Source organism: Macrotis lagotis, chromosome 1, assembly GCF_037893015.1.
Source record: "Macrotis lagotis isolate mMagLag1 chromosome 1, bilby.v1.9.chrom.fasta, whole genome shotgun sequence".
NCBI lineage: Eukaryota > Metazoa > Chordata > Mammalia > Peramelemorphia > Peramelidae > Macrotis > Macrotis lagotis.
This window is the reverse complement of record NC_133658.1, coordinates 183,124,005-183,145,758: the sequence shown is the minus strand read 5'-3', so window position 1 is coordinate 183,145,758 and position 21,754 is coordinate 183,124,005. Positions and strand designations below refer to the sequence as shown.

The 21,754-nt window shown below is 37.4% G+C and overlaps 1 protein-coding gene across 13 annotated transcripts in view; it reads left to right on the top strand.

The window, feature by feature from the left end:
- The first annotated feature begins 8,528 nt into the window (after nucleotides 1-8,528).
- Nucleotides 8,529-21,754, top strand: part of PLCB4 (phospholipase C beta 4) — a 517,486-nt gene continuing 504,260 nt past the window's right edge. For all 13 annotated transcript variants that reach the window (XM_074209475.1, XM_074209467.1, XM_074209461.1 and 10 more), the window contains exon 1: nucleotides 8,529-8,982. The gene's annotated coding sequence lies outside the window, so the exon portion shown is untranslated. The remainder of the gene's footprint in view (nucleotides 8,983-21,754) is intronic.

Sequence of the window (21,754 nt, the reverse complement as noted above, 5' to 3'; positions counted from 1 at the left end):
TCCCCTCTCTCCTGCCTCCTGGACTTTACTTCCCTTCCCCCCCCCCCCCAAAGAGACAATCCTTCACTGAAGATCTTCCATGATGTCTATAGTTAAAACCTTTTTTAAATCTTCTCTTTTTCTTGGTGTGATCTGTAGTGTGAATGTCAGAATAGAGACTTCATTTATCTTTGGTAGGAAAAGACTCTGGTAGAAGGTTAGTTTCCCTGCTGCCATCTTGGGGTTCCACCCTAGAAATTCTCCTGCACTTCTATTATTATTTCTTTTTTTTTTGTTTTTCTTTTTTAGATTTTTTCAAGGCAAATGGGGTTAAGTGGCTTGCCCAAGGCCAAACAGCTAGGTAATTATTAAGTATCTGAAGCCAGATTTGAAGTCAGCTACTCCTGACTCCAGGGCCAGTGCTCTATCCACTGCGCCACCTGGCTGCCCCTCTATTGTTATTTCTCGAAGCTTGATGATTATTCACGAGTGGGGGGGCAACTAGGAAATTAGACTCCAAATTAAAGTTTTGCAGAGGTGGGGTTTATACAATTTTACTATCAGAAGGCAGGATCTGAGAAGCTACCTTCTGACTTTGTCCATCAAGAGAGCAACCCTCAACTCGGGATGGAGCTGAAGATCATAAATCCAGAGTACATGCCAGAACAAATGACTCCTTCCAAACCCAGGATTTTTGTGCCTTATCTGTTAGACTAATACCTCCACAAAGCATGTGAATCTTCCCTCTCCAGGTTGTCAACACCTTACCATTGATATTTGTTATTAGCAGTCAACAAAATTTAATAAAGTTTTGAGCCTTCTTTCCCCATCTCTCCTCCCCCAACTGAGATACAATAAAAAAAGAATAAGCCCTCATAGTGCTGGAGAAAGGAAAATTTGCATATGTTCTTCTTATATTTTTGAAGTAAATATCCTTTTGCATAATCTAATTCTATATTAAATGGTTAAATGGAACTATCAGTACTAATTACCATCTCCAAAAAATATTTTTCTTAAATATTATATATATTTTTTTCAGTCAGACAAAACTGCCTTCTTGCCCTCCCAAACCAACCCTCCAGTTCCCCTTGAGAACTAAATAAAAACAAATCTTTTATAAACATGTCTGGTGAATCAAAAGGCATTTCTAGACTATCCATCCCATATTTTCATATATATAAAAATATATATGTGAACATGTGTATACAAACATACATGTGTATATCTATTTATATTTTACCTCTGCACTTTTTATCTCTCTCCTCTACCAGAAGGTAGGGGAGCATGTTTTATCATTGGTCCCCTAGAATCATATTCAGTCATTATACTGATAAAAGTTGCCACTTCTTTCAAAGTTATTTGTATTTACCAAATTGCTGTTGTTATATAAATTGATCTCCTCATTTTGTTCATTGACTTGGAAATATTTCATACAAATCTTCACAAATTTCTTGGAAATCAACTCCATCATCGTTAAAAGCAAAAACAAATGGTATTCTAACATATTTATATACCATAATCTGATCCTTGATTCCCTAATTTATGGGCAACCCCTTATCACCTCAAAAGAACTATATTTTTGTACATTCTTTGGATTTATTTTCTTTAGGACTAATCCCTCCATTAATCTAGCTTCCTTCCCTTCCCCTCTTGCCTTCTTCTGTCTCCTTTGAATAAAGTGTGTTTCTGTGCCCTTCTAAGTTTATTAGTATTCTTTCTTTCTTTTTTTTATTATACTCATGCATCTCAGCATTGCTGAGAAAAGATAGATCATTCACAGTTGATCAGATTGCAATATTGTACATTTCCCATTGTATCTGCTCATGTAAGTCTTTCCAGGTTTTATTGAGATCATCCTGTTCATCATTTCTTAGAGCAGAATAGTATTCTATCATAATTGCATGCCACAATTTGTTCAGTCATTCCCCAACTGATGGGCATCCCTTCAATTTCCAGTTCCTTACCACCAGAAAAGAGCTTCTACAATTATTCCTTGTAGGACCTCTAAGTTCTTTTCCTTCCAATTTTTCAACTCTTCTGGTAGGCATGTGTAGTAGTAGCATTGCTAGGTCAAGGGTTGGCATGGTTTTATAGGCCTTTGGGCATATTCCAAATTGTTCTACAGAATGGTTTAACTATTTCATAACTTCTCCAACAGTGTGTTAATGACTCATTTTCCCCAACATTTGTCATTTTTTCCCTATCTGATTAGCCAATTCAAGTGGCATAAGGTAGTGTCTTAGAATTATTCTAATTTACATTTCTCCAATCAATAATAAGTTAGAATTTTTTTAATATGGCCATAGATAGCATTGATAACCTCATTTGAAAACTGTTCATATCTCTTGATCATTAATCAATTGGGAAATGGCTTTTTTAAAATAAATTTGACTCAGTTCTCTGTATTTGAGAAATGAGGTCTTTATCTAAGAAACTTGTTTCAATATTTACTTGAATTTCAGAATCCATTTTGAACTCTTCCATGGTCTGAGACCAATTCATATTTTTTCTTGGAGGTTTTGTATGTAGAAACTTTCACTTTACTATCTTCTAATGTGTATTTTGATCTTCCTAATCACCATGGGAACTTTCTACGGTCAGAGTTTTTTTCTTCTACTGTTTGCTCTTGTATCCAGCCTATAGCACGATTTAATTCTTTGTTAACGTGGGGCTCTGTTTCCAGGGTAGAGGGTACACTGTCTCAAACTTTTAAGACTTTTTGGTATCAGAATCTACCAGTTTTTGACTCTTCCTGATTTTATGATCTAAGGAGAGGTTTGTATCATTTTTCTGACCTGTGCTCTGGTTTGTTGCTGGTCATAGGCAGTCCTTTCTGTCTGCAACTATGAGGAAGATCCCTGCTCTGATGCAACAATGAGTTCTGTTTTCCTACTGCTCCTTTTCAGGGACTAGGATCCTATGACTGAAATGCAGATCTGAGTATGAGCAAAGCAACCAAATTCTGCCTCAGTGATTGCAACAAGACCCCTGTAATCTTCTTCTGACCCCTTTACTGTTCATAGACCAAGAACTTTGGAAGCAGCTGCTGCTGTTTATTCAGTGACTCCCAAGACCAGCTCCTGGTCTTCTGGCGTCAGGTCTGCCCTGCTGAGGCCTGAGCTGAATTGTGCTCACTCTCAATAACAAAAGGTGTATCAGTGTTTTTCTGCTGACCTCCCAAGTTGTCCTTGTCAAGTCAGCCCTTTGCCCATGTGGGCTGAGAGGCCTGGAAATTCCTCTGCTGCCTTACACCCAGTCACCATGCTTCCTGATTCTGGATGGTTGGGTCTGATTCTTCTAGTACAGCTGATGCTGCTTTGCCCTTCTCTCTCACCCCAGTGCAGTAGACCCTTCCCCTGGAACTTCCAAATTGACTTGATCTGGAAAATTTTTTCACTCAGTCCTTTTGTGAATTCTGCCCCTCTAGAATTTTAAAAAATTTAAAAATTTATTTATTTATTTTTGTCCATTTGTACATGCATATTTCCAAGTTACAAAATTTCCCTCCACCCTCCTTTCTGACTAGGATTTGTTTAGTCATTATTTAAAGATACTTGGAATGGTTTGGGGAAGAGCTCTGATGAGTTCCTGCCTTTACTCTGCCACCTTGGCTCTGCCAATACTATTCTATTCTCCCTTCCTTTATTCAGTTCAGATGATTGTGTTTAACCACTTCCCCAATCCTTCACCCTTATTTGTGAAGATACCAATTTATGTACTCTAATTAGGAGGGATAATTTTCCCTAACCTTCCTTTCTCTTCTCCTCTTCCCTGTCTTTTTTTTAGATCATGAAGATAGCACATAGTCACCCCTGATGATGACAGGGCTCATGAGGCACATATATTATCACCCTGTATTAGAATATAAGTAGTTTATCCTTATTTCATCAATTATTATTGTTCATTCTCATTTACCTTTTTTATGTTTCTTTTCATTCCTGTGTGTGAAAATCAAAACTTTTCTCTACACTCTGGTCTTTTCATCAGGAATGCTTGGAAATTCTCTATATCATCTAAAATCCATGTTCCTCTATAGTACTATATATATGTATGTACACACACACATATATATATACATATATATACTATATAGTTATTAAGATAGACTACATGTCTAGAGCAGAAAGAAAAGGAGAAAGATAATTTATGTTGAGTATTTTGCAACAAGCTATGTTTTTTTAAGCCATATATAACCAAAGTCAGCACAATTGTTAAGATACTGGGTTTAATAACCATAAAAACCAGTCTAGAACCACATATTCTTTGTAAATCTACACTTTTCTAGTTTTAACTATCAGGCCTCTGCTTGAAAACCTACAATTAAAGGGAAAGAACTAATCATCACCTTGCCAGGCAGCCTATTCCAACTGTAGGGAATTCCAAAGGAGAATATCATTCTACTCTGCAATTGTTTAACAACACAATAGGTTCTATCATCTAAACTCAAGGGAAAAAAGTAAAACAGAAAATACTTGCTCATCCCAAGCAAGTGTATATGGATCGAATTTACCATTTCTACTTTTAATTTCGTGGGAAATCCCAGAAAGAAAAAACAAAATGCTTCAAGTTTGGGAAAAAGAGCCAGAGGGCTTTTAAAGATTTTTTAAAAAAGTTTTCTGACTGAGCACGTCTTTCTGGTTCAATAATTAATATCCTCCTATGAAGCTTTCAGGAAGCCTCCTTACCCTCTGCAGTTATCATGGACTGAAAGGAGGGGAGTAAATATCAAAGGAATACCAAAGATTTGATGAAAAATGTGCCAGTTTTTTCAGCATTAATCCATGCATGTCCCTGAAAGTTGCCAGGGGAACCAAGTTCACACTCCATTGATATGGTCTCTTCATGCTCCATGGAGTATACAGTCCCTTCTACAAGTGACATCATCTAGACTAACTCTATATTTTATATATTAGGAAATTAAATAATCCTGCTTTCTCAAAGTCATATAGATAGATTGTGGCTGAACCAGGATGAACATCCAGGTTTCATTGCAGCAACCTAATGTTCTTTCTAATATACTGTTCTCACACATTAAACTGCTTCTCTTTCATTTCAAAGAACTTTTGATAACACTTCAAAACTTATAATCTTCTAAGGGTCAAAGGACAGAAAACAGGTAATCATCATGATGATGAAAAGAACACTGGGTTGCAGACTTACACACAAACCTGTCTGCTGTTTACTATCCATAGAACCAAAGGGAGGATACAATCTTTCTGGGTCTGCTTCTTTATCTTTAAATAGAAATAATTCTTACCCTAGCTACCTTCATTCAGTAAACATTTATTATGAAAAAATTTGCTAAATTCCTACTATGTACTAGGCATTTTTAAGGTATTAAGGATACAGTGATTAAAAAAATCCAACAAGGAATCACTTCTTGCCTTCAAGGGATTTACTTTCTATTTGTTGCAAGATTGTCCCTCAGCAGGTACCATGGAGAGGTTGTGTGGCCTGAAGGGAGACAATTAGACATCTATAGCCTCTTCTCCCCTTATGCTTCTCCAAGGAAGGCTTGAATTCCTTCTAGGAAGGAAAGCAAGAGCTTGGAACTAGAGGCTACTTTGCTCTCCTTAGAAATAGAATTATATCTACCTGCTTCCTTAAATATTGTTAGTCTAGGGAATTTGCTTTTTAGGTTTAATCTAATTTCTGATTGCTGTTTCATTATTGGGGAAGCAGGACCCTGGGCTTTAGATGAAAGGCTTGATCCCTTTGCAACCAATTCCATAATGAACACACACAGCACCAGGCCAAGATATTTATACAATTTTATAGCAAAACAGAAATTAGAGAATGCAGAAAAAGGTATAAAAGATAAATAATTGTGAAAGAGTTCTCCTATTGGGAGTGAGGAAACAACAAAACGAAACAGAGAGGAGGCACAGAGACATAGATACAAAGACAGAGACAGAGACAGACAGACAGACAGAGACAGAGAGACAGAGATAGAGAAACAGAGAGACAGAGAGTGTGTTTGTGTTTTTGTGTGTATGAATGTGTGTCTCAGTTCTAGACCTCACTCAAGGGGAAGTTCCTTGAAATAAAGCTGGGAATAGAAACATCATGGAAACTGAATCAGAACTGACCTTTTCCACTTTCTGGAAGACTGAAGAAAACTCCTATTCCCACCAATTCTACCACTGCCCAGATTTGATCTTCACCAAAAAGGAGACAGTCCCATACTAATGGACTTTGAGACTGGTATTACATATTACTACAATTTATTGTTTAGTTCATCTTTAAAAAACTGTAAAGTATTATGTAATGAAGTAGATAGTTGAGTCAAAGTTACCTTCTGGGTACAAAAGTATATTTGTCTTCATAACATAGGGCCATTTGTACTTCAGCAGCTATGATGAATATATTACTATATAAACAGAACACTAGAGGCCAGTAACCTATTTCCTAATAGACTATTACATAGTTCCCTTTTACTTAAGCAGATCCAGTGCTGCCTATGTGCAGCATAATTTTAATTCGTTTTAAGTCTTGATCTTTTTCTTCATCTTTTCTGTTACACTTCTATTACGACTTGAAATGCTTATTTTTTGGTGTTAACTCACTCTATATTAGAAAACCAAGGGAAAAAATTTTTGTTTGGTTTGCAAAATTTTATCACCAAGAACTGAATTAAATCAAAAATCATCTTTGATTACCAAGCACCAACAACAGACAAAATACAGAACATTTTACAAAGCACATCTGCTTGCAGATACTCAGGGAGTAAGTGAACACACATATACAATTGTAACAGAGTTGGTGTACAGATATATTGGTGTATAGATACAGTTAATATACATAATTTTGCATGCAGATAAACAGAGGTATCTATGGGTGTGACCAAATACACACTATCACATACATCCTCAATAAAGCAGGTATACTGATATATTCTAAGCATAGACCTGGGGGTCACTCAGCATCTTGTGAGATCAGTCGAATGTTAACTGCAAAAGCTCAATTCCTTTTCTTCATGTCACTTATTGACATGGTATTGGAGAAAAACCCTGGTTGGATTCTTTTTTTATTTTGCTATTTAGAGACAGACGCAGAGCCATAGCTTCTCCAGAGTCAGTTTTCTTCTCTGTAAAATAGAAATAATTCTTACCCTACCTACCTTCATTCAGTAAATATTTATCATAAAATTTTTTGCTAAATTCTGTAGCCTGGGCAGGTTTGGGCTGCAAATTTGCTAAATTACAAAGAGTGTGCCATGGAATGCAAGTGAGTTGGATTTAAGTGAGGGAGTCCTGTGCAAAGTCACCAGCTTCATAAGAAGCACAAGACAAGAGACTGGGAGAAAATAATTTGGCACCCAGATCCTTCTACTTTAAGAACTGACTGCTGTTTTTTATCTTTCTCTCAGGCTTCCAGGCCCAGTTCTACAAAAGGGAAGTGTGTGAGAATTGGAACTTGAGACTAGATAAAAAGCCAGTCGTACTTCAGAGTCCAGGCAGTTGTTTTCACTCGCACTTGTTCCTCTATTGTATCACTACAGGTGTCTGCAAGAGGCATTTTTTCACCTCCTGGCAATCAAAACCTGGTCAGGCTATTGAGCATGCCCAGTTTGAGTGTGAGCGCCACCAAGGAGTTTACAATGCGCAGGTCCCACTTCCTGGGGTTCGGGTGACCAGAGGAGGGAGGAGGGGAAAGAGTAGGGATAGTGAGAGTGGTGGAGTGAGAGAAGCCCAGGAGGCGGAGAAAGTGTAGGTGCAACACTTGGATGTAGCCTCAGAGGAGGAGGTCTAAAGAATGTGAGCTGGTACTTCAGACTATCCCCTCACACCCATCTTTACTCCAGAAGGCCAAAAGGACCGATTGTTCTCAAGGGGCAGATTAGTGCAGGGAGCTCGGGGCTTCCCATCCAGGGGACCCTCGCCCTTGGTAGTGTCCCCCCCCCCCACACCCTTTAGTCTGGGGCTGTCGGGTAGCCACCCGGCCATCCTTTTGCGCGGGTCTCCACCGACTGTGGCTTTTTGGTGTGTGTTCACACGTGACCCCCCTTCCCACCGACCCCGCACACCCCCCTAGAATCCCCTCAGGACACCCTGTCTCTCTTCCCACGGTCATGACGGCACTCCCGGTTTAGCCAATCCCCAGCAGAGGAGAACCGCCGGCACTGCCTGCTAGAGGTTCCCTAGGAGTGACCCAGAGTAGACACACACCTGCCCAGGGGAGGGGGTGCAGGAGAGGGAGGGGAGGGGACACACACACACACACACACACACACACACACACACACACACACACACACCCTCCCCCTTCACCTTCACCTAGTAGAAGCCGATCAGCGCCTAGACTCTGCTGCCCTAGCCTGGGCGCCCCGCCCCCTCCTCTATGCCCACCCCTCACCTGCCCAGCCCCCCAGACTCTGCGGGCTTGGTTCTAGGGTCGGGCCGCTAGATGAGCAGCATCTACCCCCGCCCCGGGGCGCGCTTCCCTGCTCTGATCTCCCTCCTCCTGGCCCCGACGTTTCCCTAAACCCGAGAGGAGGAGGAGGAGGAGGAAGGAGGAGGAGGAGGAGGAGGAGCAGCGGCAGCTTCAGCAGCAGGAGCCGCACATTGCTAAGCCGCTCTAAGTGGCTCCGAGCAGCCAGACTGGGCATGCTCCGTAGCCTGGGCAGGTTTGGGCTGCAAGTAGAAAGCTTTGGCTCTTAAGCCGGGAGGAGAGAACAAGGAGAGAGAGAGAGAGATAGAGAGAGAGAGAGAGAGAGAGAGAGAGAGAGAGAGAGAGAGAGAGAGAGAGAGAGAGAGAGAGAGAGAGAGAGAGACGGAGACGGAGACGGAGACAGACAGAGAGAGAGAGAGAGAGACAGACAGACAGACAGACAGACAGACAGACAGGCACACAGACAGACACACAGACCAGAGACAGAGGCATAGATACGCAGGGCGCCAGAGCCCCGAGCGGCCGGAGAGGACCGCCGGTGCCCAGCGCTGCCTCCATCCATTTGCGAGACGCTGGCACTAGAGAAACCCACCCACCGCCCCTCCGGCTGATGTAAGGATCGAGCGCTTGGGAGAGAGGGATTATTGGTTTGGGGGTTCGCGAGCGCCGCTCTTCTTGGTGCTAGTGGCTCTCTGTGACGGGGGTTGGCGGAGTAGGGGGGCGGGGGAGGAAAGCGGATGGCCGGGGGGCATCAGGGAGTTCTTTTTTTTTTTTTTTTTGCTGGAGAAGGGAGATGGTGAGCGTCTGGGCCAACAGGAGCGAGCTCCAGGGCCAAAGAATAATAATAGTGATAAACAAAAGGGAAACAAAACCCCACAAGTCCCAGAGCCCTGCATCCAGGAGGTGCTGAGGGCTAGAGTGGAAAGACAAGTGACAGGTAGACTAGGTTTCGGTTCATGCCCAGAAAGCCTGAGGATGCTTCCTCCCTTGCCGCAGGGTTTTGTTTGTTTATTGGGTTAGTAAGGTACACACACACACACACACACACACACACACACACACACACACACACACAAAAAACACACGCACACACACGCATGCACTCAAGGATGTGTCTTTTTCTGAACCTATGCAGATGCCAGGCAGAGTCGCACTGCTCAGTAGGAAAGAAGGGAACCCCCGTTCCCATCCCCACTCCCCACCCCCTTCCTCTTTAGTTTTCGCCTACTTTGTTTCCGCAGACTCAGTCCAGACGTTTACCATCTTATGATCTGGAAATAGCTTGGGTTTGGCGTTTATCTGGTTATTTTTGTAAAAATAAAAAATAGTTGGCCTTCTTCAACGCATGCAAATTGAAATCCATGTGTATCTTAGAAGGACTGACCATTAACAATTAAAATAACCTTGACTGTGTTGTTCATAATCACAAACAAAACTGGGCAAACGCTGGGTAAGCACAGTTTTGGACCAGAAGTTCTACCTTGCAGTAATTGAGAGATCCTAAGGATTGCGTTGTTTTAAAGAATTATTTTTTTTAATTTTTAAACTAATTTTAGAGTAACTTGTGCAATACTTCAGTTCAGTATAATAATTTTTGCATTGTAACTTTGTTTGGATTAGTAAAGAATATACTAGTGATAGGGTGCTGTATTCCGAAATGTAAATGTGCCATTTTAATATTTTCACAAAGAAATATCATGCCCGAAAGTATTCCTCTTTTATATCCATTTTTTTTCCTAAATCAGATGTGTAATATTTTTGAAAGCATTTGTAGCTGTCACTTCCCCCCAGGAAGCACAATATACGATATTGTGTTTCAGTTAGATATGTGTATCCTAGAGACACCTGTTTCTTAATTGTGTTTGAACATTATTTGTGGTCTGTCTTAGATCTGGAAACAAAATTAAATTGAATTCCATTTTTTGTGATGGGAATTAACTTTAAAATAGAGAAAATAAGTAAATAATCATATTAGCTGAATATAAAACAGAGGGGTTAAAGACATTCTGAAATAAATTGCTTTCAGGGATGGGTAAAAGAACTGCATAAAGAAACTACATGGAATTGTAACTTTATTCTAGGTTATCAAATAACTAGATTAACAAATGTGTTTTGTTTATTGAGTATATTTTATGCTCTTTGATCTTCTTGGAAATGGTTTACAATTACATGTTTAGTGATTGATCAGCTACTATAAGAGAAATATAGTCTTTATGTAGCAACATGTGACTTACAACATTCAGATTATAGTATGTAAATTAAAGTGCCATATTACTTCTTATAAAATGATATTACAATTTCAGATATCTATGCCCATATTTGAATGAAACAATCCAAACACAAATATATGAAACTATATATTTCGTGTGTTTGTGTGTGTGTGTGGTTTAGGTTTACCTCACTGAACTGCAGAAATTCAAAAGACTTTTGTATTAAAACATTTCCCAACCCCAATAAGACTATAGCACATAATAAAAGTTTCCTTTTAAAATGGAATAACAGTTCTGTGAGTGACTATATATATATTGTCTTACATTTTCATATCAAACTATGATGGAAAAACTAACCACAGACCATGAATAACCTGGTTTGCCCTTAGATGTAGCATATACTAGAAGTTAAATATACAGAAAAAAATCTTACCAAATTTTATTGTTCTTCCAACATCAATTTTCCTTCATCTTCATTCACATCACTAAACATCTTTGTGTTTCTCAGAATCTCTGGTGGAACTGTCAAAACAGAATTTCAAGTCTGACTTGATCATTTAGCAGACTTACATCTGTTGCAGTGATAATACTTTTTATTTTAGAAATGCACACCCACAGGAAAGAGCTCCACAGTAGTCTTTATGTTTTTGCCTTTGTATGCCTGAAAGTCTGGATGCTTTAACCTCAGATAAAATCTGAAATCTTTATGCAGTGTTTTTGGATATGTTATGAATGAAAAAAATACTTGAAAATGGTAATAGTGAACATTACTTAAATCAGTCTTTTAAAGGAGAATTTCCAGATTTGAAAATTATCCCTTTCCCAGATTGAAGTAGTACTTATTACTCTATAATTTCACCTTTTCCAAGAGCATGACCAATTTTTAAAAATGAATACATACTAATGATTTCGCAGCATATATCGATAATATTTGGTAATACTAATGAGCATGGAGTTCTGCTAGTAGTCTGTTAAATCCATCTTAGGATGCTATCTATGAGAAACTGAATGGCTTCCTTAAATTTGATGTTGTTTTCTTAAACATTTGAGTTTTTAGGTGGTTTAAATACTACTTTGCAATTCCTTTTTAAAAATATAATTTCTTAGGGTGATAAGTGTTTAACTGGCTTGATTTATTAGTTATTATTTGGGGTTGCACTTTTCATCTGTGATATATATATATACAAAATTCCACATTTTAAGACATCTAACAGCATTAAAAAGACTTACTTTAAGAATTTGAATTAATTTGGTATGATCTCAGCTAAACTAAAAGAAGTTAACAGCTTCTGGGAATCTGTTGATATTGCACCAATGATTCAATATAACTGCACTAAGACTTTTGGAACTGTCTATTTGTGTTTGTGTGAGTATATGTGTGGAAACTATCATATTGTAATTGAGTAGCTAAATATCATAACCATAGAAAAGGTTAATTAAGTCTGTCTGGATATTTTCAACCATTGTTTTTTGAAACCATATATTTTTGAAATATGAAGCTAGTTATACAAATGCCAAAGTTATGTTCAATTCCAATCACTATTGATATGATAGAAAAAATTAATGATAATTGGTAATATAAACTAAGTCCTAGTTTCCAATAAATAACTGAGAACCACAATGGCTCTTGTAGTATCTTGAACTTCCTCACCCATGAAGCTGGTGAGTATAAAGAGGTCAAAACAATAGATAAATTTCTAGTGATGGGAAGTGTATTGACTGAAATTGATACTGTTTCTTAAAATATTTTGTTTTATGCAAAATAAAAAGTGTTGATGTATCCTCTTGATCTCTTAAGAAATTGGAAAAGTGGGGGAAATAGAACTCTTAACTTGTGCCAATTGGCAAAGTGACCTTCCTGTAGTTTTTGCTATTGGTGATCAAATATTGACCATGGTTGTGAATGCAGTCTTTATTTATTAGTATGTGATAAAGCTGTAATAGTTAATCAGTACAGTAAAATTACATATTCATTTCTTATCTGCCTCAATATTTTATCCATTTAATAGTTATTCCTTTGAAACAGCATCTACTTTTTAAAACACAAATGCATATTTTAACTACTACAAGAGCTCTTTACTCAGCTATGCCTGAGAATGAAATGATTTCTCAAGTCCTGAAGGTATGATTCATTAGCCTGGTAGAAGGAAATATTGGATAAGAAGCCAAAATAATCTAGACCACAATGGGTGCCATGTGTGATCACTTGCCAAGTGAGTTATGGAGAGGTTTGTATTGTCATTGTCAGAATTAAGTATGGGTTAACAAAATGAAATAACAGTATTTTTTTTACAAGGTTCTCATCCTACAGTTTGAAAAGATGGCTACAATTTCAAGCTTTTAGAAGTCTTGTATATGTTAAAATATAGTGTAGTTTGCACAAATGATGAAAATCTTCATGACCTAACATTTGAGTGAGTCAGTACTGAAAAGGCACATATTCAAAGGTTTTTGTAGTTGTTTGGTCATTTATGACTCTTTGTGACCTTATTTGGAGTTTTCTTGGCAAAAATAGTGAAGTAGTACCCCATTTCTTTCTCCTGGTTATTTTATAGGTGGGGAAACTGAGGCAGGCAGGCTTAAGTGACTTGTCCAACTTGTAAGTGTCTGAGTCCAAATTTGTACAAAGATGAGTAATTTCTGATACCAGATCCTGGACCATGTCCACTATATCACCCAGCTGCCCTATCTAAAGGAAGACATGATTAAAATATTGATTTTTGGTCTTTTTCCAAGTATTCCTCTTGCCTGTTTTTTACAAGACGGAAAAAAGTGCTTAAAGGGGAATAAACCTTGGGTAGGTTTATTTGAAATGCCTCTTTCTCCTGCTACTTAGTATAAGGTTCTTTGAGAATCTTTCATCTACTGAGACATCCAGATAACATTATCAGATTCTCTCTGCAGCTTTTCTTTCATACCTCCCTTTGTGCTCCCCAGATCCCCATTTGTTCTCCAGTGTGCTCAGTATTAGGTAATTACATATTCCTTCTACTGAATTGCCCTTGAGCTCAAACATTTCCTCATTGAGCCAATATTTTAAAAAAATACATTTTTCAATTTGGACAACTAGGATGTGTTTTTGGTTCTTTAACTTAAATAAACCTTATTTATCTGAATTTTCACTGTAAATAGGAGAAAATGGATTGGAAGAAATTTGATGAAAGAATGAGTCATGTTCAAATAGAAAGAGATCCCCTGTTGGATCCACAAGTTTATATAATGCATCATTTCTCTAAGGAGTAAATAGTTTCCTGGATCTTTTCCTAAAACCCTGTAATATTTTATGATGGCAGTCAAGGTTGATCTGGTTTCACAAAGTAAATTGAGTGGATTCCTTATAGTTTCTGGGCACATTAAAAAAAAGCAGCAGCCTTCTTCTTCTTCCTGGAATTCTCCTGTGAAAGTGAAGAGTTTTGGATCTTAGTCATGCCCTACTAGAAAAATGCCAGATTGCCCTTTAAAATAGTCAAACCTTTTTGGTAATTAATATTTGAGTGGGGGTGGTGTGGTAGTGGTGGTATTGCTAGCTCAGTTCTTCAGCGTTTGAAAATTCTGTAATTTCTCAATATAATTTGCATCCCCCAAGATATTAATTTTTCCATATTAGAAAGATGCTTTTAACTTGCAGATTAGATTAGCACTTAAAGGACAGTAAGGTAACAGTTCGTGATTTAGTGGTTTTTAGTGTTTCAAATCATTCTCAGGTCATTTGCAGAATTCCTTGAGGGTTCAAAATAATGTCACATGAACTGTGTTTCCCCCGCCTTCCTTCCTTCCCCCCTTCCTTCCTTCCTTCCTTCCTTCCTTCCTTCCTTCCTTCCTTCCTTCCTTCCTTCCTTCCTTCCTTCCTTCCTTCCTTCCTTCCTTCTGTATTTTTTCCCACTGTGGGCTTATTTCAGCAGTCAAAAATAAAAACATATGAACAGTTTAAGACTATAGTGATAATAGTTTATTATTTATCCAAGCCAAGAAAAATTCCACACAATTTTTATTATATTTTTCCCCAGGAGAAAAGTAGGAGCATGTTGGGTTTGTTATTCATGGGCCTTTCCTTTCACCCTGTGGTTTCTGTGGGGAAATGTTTGCAGACCACAGCATTAGGTTATGACGGGCTAATTTCCTACATTCCTTATATATTCTGGTTTTTAACCTATGAATTTGGTGGGGGGAACTTGGCTATGTCTTGAATTTAGACACTAATGTCCATCTCCATATTATCATGTTTTAGACGGAGAAGGGGAAGAAGAGTGGAAAATTCAATTCAAATAAGCAAATATTAAACATCTACGTGTAAAAAGTACTGTGATAAATGATGAGGAAAGAAAGCTGTCATATATCAAACAGAGCTCGAGAAGGTTACTATCGATTAGTATAGCAATAGGTTACATAACAAATGATCATATGATATAATATATAAATGCAAAGAAGAGATAGAAATAAAGTATTAAGAGAAGTTGGGAAACGGAGAGATAATTAGTAAGATCAGAAAAGATTTCTTGATTGAGGTGCCACCTATTTAGGAGGATGACAGAGAGAAGATATTAATATTTAACTTTTGTTTCTATTTTCTTGTCAATGATGTTTGGAATGAAAAGGACAGAACAAAATTGACTAATATAAAGTTGAAACCCAAAATAAATACAAAGGTATTAAGAGAATACCTAGCTATCCTATTGTTAATGAATTCAAACCATCAGGGTCAAATGAAATGCATCCTCAGGTACCGAGTTATTACTGTTTGATGCAATGCTGAACCACTGACAGCAGCTTTGAAAGACTGTGGAAAACAGGAGGTTTACCATGGGATTTGAGAAGTGTAAATGGCCTAATTGTCAGAAAAAGGGAAGGAAAATAAGTTTTTTAAATTGCAATCTAATGAACTTGGCTTTGTTTAGTGGCATAGCTGTAGAATGTACAATATTGTTATTATATTTCATATTATGCATTATTTTAAGACCATTTACTGTGAGCAACCTCTACTCTCCTTTTCCACATCTAGTATGCTTTTTACCACTATCTCCTTCTTTACATTTGTCCTAGATGATAAAGTGGCCTTATTCTTTACTGACTAACACCTCTACCTGTTTAGGTGATCTCATTCCATTGTATCTCCTCCAAGAGATTGCCCCCTCTCTCATCCCTCTTCTATCACATATTTTCAATCTCTGTCTTTTACTGGATCATCCCTACTGCCTAAAACATGCCCACATCATCCTTTCCTTGACAATCATCCTTTGTAACTTAATTTCTTGAAAAGGCCAGCCTTCACTTTTCCCCCTCCCTTATATTCCAGCTTCTGACTTCATCGTTCCACTGAAACTGCTCTCTCCAAAGTTAACAATGATTTTCAATGACTAAATTCAGGGGACTTTTCTCAATCTTCATTCCCCTTGACATGTATTCAGACTTTGATATTGTTGAGCACCTTCTCCTCCTTGATACGTTCTTCTCTCTAGTTTTTGGGATATCACTCTTTATTCTCCTTCTAATATCTTACTGATTTTTCTCAATCTCCTTTGCTGATTCTTATTTAGAGCCTGTCAGATGCCTCATAGTGCTGCTTAGGACCCATTCTCTTTTCCTTCTATACTTCATTTGGTGATCTTATTAGCTCCCATAGATTTAATTGCTATTTTCTATGCTGATGACTCTCAAATCTACCTATCCTGCTCAGAGCTCTTTGCTGAGCTCCAATCTCATACCTCCAATTTCCTTTCAGAATCCTGAATTGAATGTCCAGTAGATATTTAAAACTCATCATGTCCAAAGCTCATTATATTTTCTTACCTCCCTTCCCTATTATTAAGGATGGCATTTCTATCCTCTAGTTCCTTAGACTGTAATCTCAACTCCTCACTATTTTTTACCTTTCTCTTCCATATCCAAACTGTTACCAAAGATGATCAATTTCACTTTTTAATATTTATTGAATATATCTTCTCTTCTCTTCTCTGACATTGCTAACAGTGTGGTGCAGACCCTCATCACCCTATGCTTTGATTACTGAGGTCCCATTTGAATTCCATTTTTGCTGTGAGGATGCAAAGACAAGTATTTTCTGCCCTCGAAGAACTTAGGGTTGGGGAACCAACATGGCTAATTTAATAATTTAATTTACTTTAAGTAAATCAAAAATATATTTACAAAATTACTACAAAACAGTTTTTTGTGGGGAAGGGAACTTAACTGCAGAAATTGGGAAAGCACTCAACTTTATGAAACTAGGGGTTCTAAGAGGCAGTGATGATGGAGAGCACTCTAGACCTGAAAAGATAGAGTAAAACAAGATGTTTAGAGGTTCAAAATACCAAGGAGAGGAATTTGCCTCCCTGGAATCAATAGGGAGACATTGAAGTTTCATATGTATTTTAGCAAAACCAGCTTGTTGTGTGAAAGAGGGATTGGAGGGGGAGTATATAGGCTGACTGGTTAGGAGACTATTGCAACAGTCAAGGAGAGTGGTTGAAGAACTGAACAAAGATGGAGATGGTATGATAGAGGAATAGATGTGAAGAATGTGGTAGAAATAGAATCAACAAACCTTGATGAATGATTAAAAGGATTTATGAGAATAAAGAGTTGAGGATGATTCTTGAGAAATAAAAAATAGTTGAGTGAGTAAAAGGAATGGGTGTTAGTTAAAAAATGAGGTTTGTTTGAGATTTATTGAGTTTGAGATACCAGTGGATCATCTGAGCAGAGATATCCAGTAGACAATTCAATATATTGGAATTGGAGCTCAGAAATAAGATGAAATTTGGGAGTCATCTGCTGAAAAATGATAGTTGAATCAGTGCTATTGAGATAACTAAAAGAGAGAGAGTGTAGAGAAAGAAGAGAAGAAAGCTCAAGACAGAACCATGGGTCTCATGAACAATATAGGGTGGGAGAGCAGGTATAATGACCCAAGGAAGGAAACATAATGATCTGTCAGAAAGATAGAAGCATAAATGTGAAAGAGCAATTTCATGAAACCTCAAGGAGAAAAGAGTATTAAGGAGAAGGAAATGGTTAGCAGTATGAAATCCTGCTGAGAGGTCTAGAAAAATAAAGATAAGAAAAGGTCTTCATTTTCAAAAATAAAAAAAATAGAGGTTCCAGGTGTGCTCGTGGTGTTTTTGAGACCAAATCCTATCCATGGACTCTGAGTATTATGTTCTTGATTGGAGAGACTAAAGTAGTAATTGACCAAATGATAATATAGAGCAAAAGAGAAAATTAAGTCACCAAAAAGTGCCCATTTACTACTAATAAGAAGATTGTACATTTTAAAGAATTCCATTCCATCCATTTCTAGTCAAAACCAAAAGAAATATATTTCAATTATTCTAACTCATTCTAAATCTTCTATGCATTTAATGTAGAGCAGGAAAAACAAGTGTTAGAAAATATCAGCCTTAACTTAGAGAATATTGAGAGGAAATTTAAACTATTCAAACTGATCTTTATTAGTTGCATACTTTATTCTTGATTGGATCCTTTTTTTCTTTTTTAGGTATAATTTCCCTTCCCCTAAAGTATTTTGACCATTTCATTAAAATGCTTATGAGTGATTGGGAAGATTTTATATTTTCTCCCTATTAGATATTGATAAATGAACAAAATCATGGCCCTAGTTCTCTTCTGAATTTAGAGAAGTATAGTTATAAGTATAAGAACAAATATTTTTTTTTACTATGAAGAAGTGAATGATTTAAGTTCTTAGAGTGCTTTCCAATCTGGCCATTAATTTAAGTTGTAACCAATGGGGGATATTGTTTATTTGGTAGCGGTAGCTTCTGTAAAATACAAATGCCTCTGATATGGAGAGAAGTTTTAATGTTTTCCAACATGTTAGTGATAAAACTGAATTTACTGAGTCAGAATTTGAGAGTTGGTAGAGACCTATAGTCCAATATTTCCAAACTTTCATTGGAGAGGAACTCACATCTTTCTGATGCAGACAAGTTCACTTTGAGATATATAACCCTAATTGTTGGGTAATTTTTCCTAATCTCAAGACTAAATTTGACCATTTAAAGCTTCTACTCAGTGCTTCTGAAGCAAAAGAGAACAAGTCCAGTGTTTCTTTTACATGGCAATCATGGTTGCTCTCTGAACATTTCATCTTAGCAATGGCTCCCTTAAATCACCCACCCAGAACTGAATGCGGTACTCCGAATGTTGTCTGACCAGAGATGAGATAATTGGAATTCTTCTTCATGGATAATAGATCTCCCTATTTCTGAATGTTATGACTCCTTGAATACAGCTTAAGATTCTGTTATTTATGATGATGATGTAAAATGACCTACTTTTTTGACAGTCATCAAGAATCAGTTAAAGATTTGTTTTTTAATAATAAATGCTGGAAATACATAGAAAAGCAAAATAATAAGCCCTACTCTCAAGGAGCTTAAATAACTTGGTACATTTTCTAGTTGATTTTCATTCTTCAATGAAAGAAGAATTCTTAGGGTTATGAGCTTTGCCATATATTACATAGAATGGAATAAGAAACCCACTTTCAAGGCTATATTCCTCTGGAATATTGTATTCAGTATTACTAGCCAAAGTCTCATAGTACAGCCCTTTATATCTACAATTTGGAATTCTTATTTTCTAGAGTTTCAAAATTTGATGTTGGCAAAATATTTTGGCTATGTACTTCAATGACTTCATGAGGAATTTTATTATTATATTGTAGTGTACAAGATAACTGAACCTTGGAGTGATGTGAATGACTGCCAAAATTTTAATGATTATACCTGTGGTCCATGGTCAAGAAAAAAAAAGGAGGTTGTATAAAATTGAAGATTTTAGGAATTGGAAACATAAGTCAGCTTGTTTACCTTCCTCATTTTACATGTACAAAAACTGAGAGATTTAGTGAGAGATTGAGTTATTTATCTAAAGTCATGTTAGGGGGCAGCTAGGTGGTGCAGTGGATAGAGCACCGGCCCTGGAGTCAGGAGTACCTGGGTTCAAATCCTGTCTCAGACACTTAATAATTACCTAGCTGTGTGGCCTTGGGCAATCCACTTAACCCCATTGCCTTGAAAAAACTAAAACAAAACAAAAATAATAAAGTCATCAAAGCTAGGAAGACCCAGGTTTTGAAATTTTACCTCCTTACACATATTGGCTTTGTCATTTAACCTCCGGTGCTAGAAACCAGAGGTAGCAAAAAAAAAAAAACAAACAAAAACAAAAACAGCTTATAGCTTTTACAAACCAACATTCCCTAGTGCAACTGAACTGGATAAAAGTGTAAGTGGGAAATATTTAACAATATAAATGAAAATATAGCAGAATACAGATGTTAAAATGTAGTTTTCTAAGTCAACACAAGGTCCTTAGGGACTAACACTAACCTAAAGTGCAGTTAGTAGTACTATTTTTTTTTAGGTTTTTGCAAGACAAATGGGGTTAAGTGGCTTGCCCAAGGCCACACAGCTAGGTAATTATTAAGTGTCTGAGACAGGATTTGAACCCAGGTACTCCTGACTCCAGGGCCGGTGCTCTATCCACTGCACCACCTAGCCATCCCCAGTAGTACTATTTTCAATTTGAGTTTGACACCTCTCCTTTAGACAACTTTCTGTGATTTAAGTTGCAAAGAAGGTGATGACCTTCATTGATAGGGAGAATTTCCTTACCTGGGAATTCTCTGTATCAAGGAAACCACAACTTCAATACCTATATCTTGTCCTATCCCATGTAACTGCATAGTGATACTCAGGCCAATTCAATTTCTCTTGTTCTAGTCTCATGTTCTTTTTTTTTTACACCTCACTATTCAAATCGTAAATGATGAATAGAGTAGCTGTTCCTCATAAAATATTTAAATTGTATAATTTATAAAAATTATATGAATAGAAAAGAAAAAAGTCTCTTAAGCTAAAGACTTTAAGGACTTAAAAAAATCTCAGTAGTCTTTTTGACTACTGAAAATGTCCCATAACCAAATTTGCTAAATTTGTCAAATGTCTGCTTCTGTGAATGAAATTATATACATTGGTCCATCAACAGCTGTTCTTTAATTATCAGATACCCTTTGTTGTGTCTATCAAAACAGAACCTACCAGAGTGGGAAGGGACTTTATGGGTAATGCAGTCATAGGGTTATAGATTTAGAACTGAAAGGAACTATAGGGGCCATCAATTCCTGCTCCCTCATTTTACAGTTTAGAAAACCAAAGATAGAGAATTTAAATGACTTATTTCCAAGTCACATAAATAGTGTAGCTTTCCATCATGGGTACCCTGACTTCAAATCTAACAGTTCATGCTATATAAAAATTGAAGCTGTCAGATTTAGTGACTGTCCAAAGTCATACTGCTATTAAAACAGCCTAGAATCCAATCTAGCTCTTTTAATTTCATTGCTGTTTCCAGTATAAAACATTATGTTGTATAGTTAATGTATAGTTTACTTAAGATATGAGTATAATGGGGATAACTGGTACCCTTTCTCCTCAGTCTTCTCTGTCTAGGGTACATCCTGTATTGCTAAGGTGTGCTCTCCTGGATACTTGAAAAGGAATGTGATTGCTGTGGTGTGATGCAACCATCTTTTGCTCCCCCTGCCAAAAGCATTGGAAAGGGGGCTGCCTCAGAGGAGATTGGACATTGAGTTGCTTAGTAGACCTTTAAAGAAATAATTTTTCTGTTCTTCCTCTGTCAAGCTCTCTGCCTTTGTCTCTGTTTTCCTCTCTCTCTGTCTCAGTCTCTGTCTCTCTCCCCCTCTCTTTCTCTCTCTTCTCTTACTTGCCAATTGGTCAAGACTGTGTGTGTAAACTTTTGCTTGGATTTTCCATAAGAATGTGAAACTATTTCACCTCATAGGTATGGTAGCTATGCTTAGGAAGAAGACACATGTATTGCCTAGTTGAGCCTGAGCCTGGACCATAGTCCACTAGTCATTACTTCTCTTTGCTTTCTTTTTTCCAAGGCATCTGATCAAGGATCTTGAGATGAATGTTTCCAAGCTCAGAGGCAGTCTTATGATCTTAAGAGTTCAATTGCTCCTTCATTTTTTTTATTTTTTAGGGGTTTTTTTGCAAGGCAAATGGGGTTAAGTGGCTTGCCCAAAGCCACACAGCTAGGTAATTATTAAGTGTCTGAGACCAGATTTGAACGCAGGTACTCCTGACTCCAGGGCCGGTGCTTTATCCACTACGCCACCTAGCCGC